The 8,548-nt window shown below is 39.2% G+C and overlaps 1 long non-coding RNA gene across 1 annotated transcript; it reads left to right on the top strand.

Moving 5' to 3' along the window:
- The first annotated feature begins 1,073 nt into the window (after nucleotides 1-1,073).
- On the top strand, nucleotides 1,074-7,103 carry LOC110219217 (uncharacterized). The gene is made up of 3 exons (XR_013483069.1): nucleotides 1,074-1,250; nucleotides 2,806-2,930; nucleotides 6,684-7,103. It is a non-coding gene; the product is annotated as an uncharacterized LOC110219217 (long non-coding RNA).
- The last annotated feature ends 1,445 nt before the right edge of the window (nucleotides 7,104-8,548 follow it).

The raw sequence follows: 8,548 nt of genomic DNA, 5'->3' as shown, positions 1-8,548 counted from the left end.
TCAGTTCACAACCCCACCCATAGAGGGCCGGATTTGGGGAGTTGGAGGGCTTAGGCCAGACCAGGTCTTACCTGTAGCTTGTACTAAGCCTGACAGCTGTGAAACTCAGGATGTTGGCTCACCACCCCCCTGTTCCGTCTCTTGAGAACAGGATGCAGGAAGGGAGGAAACGGATGGGGTACAGGACAGGACGCAGGAAAGAATGTAACAGACAAGGTACAAGGAAGTAAGGAAATCACCTAATTAGATTTGTACTTTTCATGAATAATAATGTTACTATTGCTTGATCCAGTACTCTATAAGCCTGAGCCCTCAGATCAATAAACAGAGCTTGTTCTTCACTGCTCTCACCTGGCCCGTGATTCTTTCTCTCTTCACACTCTGCCGGCATCAGATCACAGCCAGGGACGCAGACGCTCCCGGCATCCACCAACAGTACTTCAGTGTCCCAATTTTTCTACATCCTCTCTAAAATTTGCCATTGTCCTTTTTTCTGTCGTATTAGCCAATCTGATAGGTGTGATGTGGTACCTCAGAGTTGTTTTAATTTGCATTTCTCTAATCAAAAGTGAGAGCACTTTTTCATATGCCTATAGATAGCTTTGATTTCTTTATCTGAAAACTTCCAGTTCATATCCTTTGACCATTTATTAATTAGGGAATGGCTTGTATTCTTATAAATTTGACTCTGTTCTCTATATATTTGAGAAATAAGGCCTTCATCAGAAATACTTGCTGTAAAGATTGTTTCCCATCCTTTTGCTTTCCTTCTAATCTTGATTGCATTGGTTTTGTTTGTACAAAAGCTTTTTAATTTAATATAATCAAAATTATCTTTTACATTGTATAATGCTCCCTATCTCTTGTTTGGTTGTGAACCTTAACTCACTTAACTTCTCAGGATTTGGATGCTATACCACTTGGTGCATATATGTTTAGTATTTATATCACTTCATTGTCTATGATACCTTTTAGCAAGATGTAGTTGCCTTTCTTATTTTTTAAATTAGGTCTATTTTTGCTTTTGCTTTGCCTGAGATCAGGATTGTTACCCGCTTTTTTTAATTAGGCTGAAGCATAGTAGAAGTTAGAGAACAATTTATCCAGTAACAAGTGTAACAACAAACGACTTTAAAAGACTCTGAGAAAGCCTTTAAGAACTTTGGCCATTGCAAAAGCTACCTATGATTTCTGTGGACTGATGAAGAAACATGTTACCCACCACCTGCCAGAGAGGTGATGGACTCAGGGTAAGTCTCATAATGAGATTTATATTTTTTGGATATTTTTTATTTTTAATTTTCTTTATTTTTTAATTTTTTTTTTGTCTGTGCTTTCTTTTGCAACACAGCTAATATGGAAATTTGTTTGGCATGACTGCACATGTATAATTGATATCAAATTTCTTGCTTTCTCAAGGAGAAAGAAAAGGCAGGAGGGAGAGAGAATTTGGAACTCAAATTTTTTTAAAAAAGATTGTTAAAATTTTTTTAAATGTAATTGGGAAATGTTTAATAAAATAAGAATATATTTTAAAGACTTTAAAGTAAAAATTATATGTATACATACATATATGTATATTATATATATACATATATGTATATGTGTGTGTATATATATATATATATATATAATTGTTGAGTGAGTAAATGAATGAATACCCTTTGCCAGAAAGTAAGAGAAGTTGGTAAGAGAGGGTTGTTGGAGTGGGATTAGGGGTATATTTGAGGGCAGTTATCACAAGAAGATAATTGAAGGGAGGTTTCTGTTAAAGGGCTATTGTGGAGAACATAAGGGACATTGCAGGAGGCAGCATGGTATCACTGGTAAGAACCCTGGAATAGATTTAGAGGAGATGGAGATCAGTTCTTAAGCCCCAGCACTACCTATGTGACACCAAGTTATTTGACCTCTTTGGCCTCATGTCTAAAAGTTGGGATGGACTAGAAGATTCATAAAGTCCCTTCCATGTCTAATAATCTGTGAACCTAGACAAGAGAAATGAAGAGAGAAAGGAGATTCCCTAAAGGGGCTGGAGGTTGTTAATACATTAATATTCTAGCATTCTGTTTCTATCCCCTCAAAATTATGTTGACTTTGTCTAAATCAGGACATAGACTTCTCTCCCCTCCCTGCAAAAATCCTTTTGTCAGACACCTCACAGAAAGGTCTAGCCAACAATACCTCCTTTTTAAATTAAAGTATTTAGTCTGGAATCTGTCTTGGCACAGTCATAATGCTCTGTTTTGATTACAGATTGGTTGTGGAGATGCAAACTGGAATATGAATGCCTGCAGTCCTGGATAATTGCGTTCTGACCACCAGAATCCCTCCCACCACACTTCCCCCCCACTTTCCTCCTCCTCTTTTCCCCTTCCCAGTCTTGGTTTCAATTGGACACATTCTTCTTTACTTTCTGCCTGATACTGTGTGGTCACCAACCTGGCAGCCCCATTCCTGCTGGGGAGGGGAGAATGGGCATCGCCTCGGGTGGAGTGGGGAAGAGGTAAAGCCTCCTCCATGGGAAAAGACCCTGGGAATATTTTGGAATGAAAACTGAAATCAAAAGAATGTAATGGATTGTCAGTTCTTGAGACTTCCTTGCCTTATGTTCAGGGTGAGCTGGGGTTTTGTGCAAAGACGCATGGATTTGGAATCAGAAAACTGGGGTCAGCTCCCCACTTGGCTATCTACTTGTATGAGTCTAGCGGGCCAGCTCTTATAGGTAGGCGCACGGTGGTCTTGACTGTAAAAGGAAGGTGCTGGCCTTCACTAGAGCATCTCCATGGTTTCTCTCTTCTTTAGGATCCAGACATGATTTCATCAGTCTAAGGAACACTGGTATGTGATTAACAGTCTCAGAGAATTGCCTGGGGGCTTTGAGTGGATAAGGAACTTGTCCGTGGTCAGGAATCCAGTATTTGTCAGGGGTAAGTTGAACCTCAGTCTTCCTGATCCTAGAGATAGACGTAGAAGGGGCCTTTTAGTCCAACCTCTTACTTTTACAGATGAAGAAACTGAGGCCCAGGGAGATTAAATGACATCGAGGTGGCACTGTGGATACAAAAGCTAGACCTGGAGTCAGGAAAATCTGAATTCAAATATGGCCTTGGACACTTACTAGCTGTATGACCCTGGGCAAGTCACTTACCCCTGTTTGCCTCAGTTTTCTCTGTCAAATGAGCTAGAGAAGGAAATGGGAAACCACTCCAGTATCTTTGCCAAGAAAACCCCAAAAGGGGTCATGAAGAGTTAGACACAACTGAACAACAACAAAATGTTAGCTATTTTTATTAAATGTCTTGCCCAAAGTTACATAGTAGGTAGTCAGCATCAAAAGCAGGATTTGAACCTAGGTCCTATGATGCCAGAATTTCTGTTTTTCTATCATACCAAGCTCCTCCCTCCCAACCACCCTGCTGTCCTGACCTGCCTCTTGAGGTCTCTTACGGTCTAACTTCTGTGAATGAATATATGTGGTATGATTTTAAGACATTAGGAAAACTCTGATAACTCAAAGAAATTCTCCCCCATTGGCTGGGGGATACCTGAAATGCCTCTTTTGTTGTTCTAACTAACATTGGGTTTTAATCCCTGTCAAAATGCAATTACCTCTGGGAAGGGCAATACTTTATTATTTATTTCAGTGGCAACCCCATTTGGGGTTTTCTTGGCAAAGATACTGGAGTGGTTTCCTATTTCCTTCTACAGCTCATTTTACAGATGAGGAAACTGAGGCAAACAGGGTTAAATGACTTGCCCAGGGTCACACAGCTGGTATGTGTCTGAGGCCAGATTAGAACTCAGCCAGCTGAGTCTTCCTGACTCCATGTCCAGTGCTCTATGCACTATGGTGCCACCTAGCTGCCCCTTCAGTTATTTATACTTTAGCATTAATAAAGGATCAGTGCAAGTTATGACTGGAAGGCAAAAAGTAAATAGGAACTTTGGGATGGGAGATCAGTTTGCTAAAGAGAAACTTCTGAATAATTCACAGATTTACCCAGGACTAGACCTGATATAATGATCAATTAACTCTCTAGAGGTTTCCTAGAACTATCTTGAAGGCACAGGGAGGCTACCCTTTGGCCCATTCAATAGCCTTCATTCCCCATCCCATTCCCATCCTCATGCCCTAGCCTCCCTACACTGTACATTATGGCTCACACATCTCTCTCTTTTTCTTCCTCCATAACTAAACTGACCTTTTTCATGTCTCATCGTTCTTAGCAATTTGTTACTTTAGGGAATAGCCTAAGTCAGATCATTCTTCTCTATAGTGTAAATGTTGATGACTTGTTTTCGCTTTCTTCTCCTAAGGATAATTACTTTTTTCTTTTTTTTTGCATTTTGATGAGGCAATCGAGGTTAAATGACTTACCCAGGGTCACACAGCTAGTAAGTGTCAAGTGTCTGAGGCCGCATTTGAACTCAGGTCCTCCTACCCTAAGGCTGGAGCTCTATCCACTTCACCACCTAGCTGTCCCAAGGATAATTACTTTCAAGAGAAAACCGGGAAACCAATCTTGTTTTAAGAACAACTTTGAGTGAAGAAGTCATTTTGACTTATAAATACCCAAATTAACTACAAAGGATATATGAAGGAAGATGCTATCTGTATTCAGAGAAAAACTGATAAATAGAAGTATGTACAGAATGCTTTTACGTATATATGTGTATGTGTGTGTGTGTGTGTGTGTGTGTGTGTGTATATATATATATATATATACATATACATATATACACACATTTGTGTTTAATGATAGCAATCTCTAGAGTGGGAGGGAGGAGGGAAAAAAAGAAGAAATGCACATAATAACTTTATTATATATTTAAAAGGAATAGCAAATTGTATGTAATAGATTTGCAGTTTCATGTGCAATCATTTTTTTTTATTATACAAATTAAAAATAAAATTTAAATTGAAAAAGAGAGAAGACTAAGGGAAAAGCATGCTTTAACTCAAAGGAATAAATTTCTAATGGTGAAACATCCTACACCATGAAGGATGAATAACAGAAATTCGTGACCAAGAAGACCTTTCTTGAACACTTCACATTATACATTGGCCCTGTATAGGCAGCACCTTACTTCATTTATTTAAAAAATAAGCCTGTGTGTTTCTTAAACTAGGGAGCCATATAAATAATATAGTGTCCAGTTTATGATCGACCAGAGAATCAAAGTCCTTCTAGTTTTAAGGAATCTTAGGGATGTTCTAGTCCAATTCTCTGTACAATTCATCAATACCTTTAATTCATTTATTTATAAAAAAAAATCAATCTATGAGTATTCGTGAAGCTCCTACTGTGTGCTAGGAAATTTACGAAGTTCTGGGGAGTCAAAGAAAGGCAAAAACCAGTCTCTGCTTCTAAGAGGCTCATAGTCTAATGGGGAGACAACAACACACAACTATGTAGAAACAAGCTACATGGGGAGGCTAGGTGGTGAAGTGGATAGAGCACCAGCCCTGGAGTTAGGAGGACCTGAGTTCCAAATCTGACCTCAGACACATAGCACTTACTAGCTGTGTGACTCTGGGCAAGTCACTTAACCCCAGTTGCTTCGCAAAAAAAAAAAAAAGAAAAAAAAAGAAACAGGTTACATAGAGGAAGGGGTATGCTCATGAGCAAGCTCATCATACCAGCTCAGGAGAGCCAGTTGTTAAATTATGAGTGTGCACATTTATATCTTGGAAATCAGCTTGATTTATTGCTTCTAGATTTAAGAAAGTGATGAAGAAAATATTAGTAATGCAGATTAATCTTAAAACATGTCATGAGTAAATTTTTTTTTCTCAGATAACTGATTGTTAAACATTTACCAGCACACCCCTTCATACAGAATAAATTGGGGATGGTCTCAGAGGGAAAACACTAAGATTAAGAAGGACTGGAAAAGGCTTCTTGCAGAAGATAGGAGTTTAGCAAAGACTTGAAGGAAGATAAGAAAGCCATGAGATAAAGGCTAAGAGGGGGCACATTCCAGGCAGGGGTACGCCAGTAAAAAGACACCGTAGGAGACGGAGGCCCATGTGTAAGGAACAACATGGGGGACAGTGTTGCTGATTTACAGAGTACTTGGAATGTTGTAAGAAAATGGAAAGGTGGGAGGGGGCCAAGTTGTGAAGGTCTTTAGAAGCCAAACAGAGGGCTTTATATTTGATCTTGGAGGTAATAGGGTCCCACTAGAGTTTATTATTATTATTATTGTTATTATTATTATTATTATTATTATTATTATTATATTTGCAGGTAATCAGACTTTTTTTTTGGAGGCAATTAAGTGACTTGCCCAGGGTTACACAGCTAGTAAGTGTCTGAGTCTGGATTTGAACTCAGGTCCTCCGGAGGGCTGGTGCTCTAATCCACTGTGCTGCCTAGCTGCCCCACTGGAGTTTATTATTAAAGAAGTTCCATAACAGCAAACTAGGCAGCAAAATACTTAGGGAAATCAATTTCATTACTCTCCTTTCAGTCCTTCATTTTCTAAGCACTTAACATACTTGCTTTTTATGATACTAGACTTTTAATTTTATTACAAATACAACCCACTTTGAATAAATAAAATTTAATTCTCTTTTAAGCTTCCTCTTCCCCCACTCTGTTTCCTTTGAATAGAAAAAAAGCATTAAATGTTTTGTTAAGCAGATGCTAACTTGATTTCCCATAATCTTTCTACAGATTCTAATAAGAAACCTCAAGGAAATGGTCTCATTTATTGATATTGTCAGTGGTCTCCCAATGATGAAGTGGCACTTGGTCTAGGGTCAACCTTCAGCAAACTGGAATCTACTTGGAAGTTGTTCAGATACAGATTTTGTTAACAGGATGCCAACTCCTTCTGTAAAGCTAGAAGAATGCTACTCACTATAGCTGACCTAACCATGGGCCCCAGTCCATGTCTTGCCACCAGGATCTCTTGCCTTCTAAGGTCCTCTTTATGTTGGAGTGCCATTAATCTCTTTTCCTATGTCTTTCACCATATTATAGTCCTGAGGGGTCAAATATACCACCTGCTGGCCAACCTGCAACAATCCCAAGTATGCCCACACCATTTCTTTTGCTTTTTAGCAAAATAAATAAAAAATACAATAGAACATAGGTAATGCTAACATGTGGTTTTCTAAGTCGACATGTGTGCTGCAGGGCACTCCACTTGGGGTTTTCTTATTACAGATTCATGCTCCCCTCCTTTCCCCTTTCTATTTGAGTTTGATACCATTGTAGTCGTCAAGAAAAAAATGGCGAAGCTATCTCCCAACAGCCTCACAGCCTGTGGTTTACCCTCTCTGTTTGTCAGATGCCACCTCCTATTGTATCCATAGCAAAAACTCTGCTGTCACTCACAGCCAGCCAAGGGCAGGGCTAATGATCATAGGCCTGTATCTTGGATATGCTGATAACCAACCATCATTATCTGTTACAACATCCCATCACAATATGGTGGCTTAACCGCTACTTGATCACTTTGCTCATAGGGAACTCATGGTTGTCCCAGGCAGCCGCTTCTATTTTCAGATCACACTACTTGTTCCAAAAGGTTAGAAACATAGAATCACAGAGTTGGAAGGGAATTCAGAGTGTGAATTTGTTCACATTTGCTAATCCAGTTGGGTTTTAGCTTAGTATGGTAAATGTTCAATATTTGCTTGGAAATCCCCAATATGTTTAGATTAGGATTTGAGATCTACAGTTGGAAGCAGGGGTTCTTAACCTTTTCTGGGTCATGGACCCTTTCAGTAGTCTGGTGAAGCCTGTAGACCCCTTCTCAGAATAATTTTTTAAAATATATAAAATAAAATGCATAGGATTATAGTAGTAATTTTCATTTATGTTCCATTCTTCATAGCCCCATTTGGTGTTTTCTTGGCAGAGATACCAGATTGGTTTGCCATTTCCTTCTCCAGCTCATTTTACGGATGAGAAAACTGAGGCAAATACGGTTAAGTGATTTGCCCAGTCTCACACAGCTAGTAAGTGTCAGAGGCCAGATTGCAATTCAGGAAGAAGAGTCTTCCTGACTCCGGATCTGGTACTCTATCCACTGTACCACCTAGCTGATAGGATTATAAAGTAAACCTATTATACTGAAGTACAGTTATAAAACTATTAAGAAAACAAGTTCATGGACCCCCAGATGAAGACCTCACTAGTTGGAAGGGATCTCAGAGGACATCTAGTCTCCACCTTCTGTCCTTTTGCAAATGAGGTCACAAGTCATCTGTTAGAGATAGGATTTAAACTAAGATCTCTGGCTACAGGCCACTGGTCTTTCCACCGTACCACACTGCTTTCCAATAAGATAGATTTGACTCCCATCTTCTTCCCTTCTTCTTCTTCTTCTTCTCATCTTATAGCTGGGCTTCTTTCTCCCAGATGATTTCACTTCATTTCCCACAGGTCACCTTCACTTCCTTCCACTTTTGCTGGTGCTACTTTTTTTTTTTAACTATTGTTTTGTGTATACAAGTGTACATATGTAGGTGTACAAAAATATTTGTAGCAGCTCTTTTTGTGGTGGCCAAGAATTGGAAATTGAGGGGATG

The sequence above is a fragment of the Phascolarctos cinereus genome, unplaced genomic scaffold (assembly GCF_003287225.1).
Source record: "Phascolarctos cinereus isolate Bilbo 61053 unplaced genomic scaffold, phaCin_HiC Scaffold_1;HRSCAF=81, whole genome shotgun sequence".
NCBI lineage: Eukaryota > Metazoa > Chordata > Mammalia > Diprotodontia > Phascolarctidae > Phascolarctos > Phascolarctos cinereus.
The sequence above is the reverse complement of the archived record's forward strand: the minus strand, read 5'-3'. Positions and strand labels throughout refer to the sequence as shown.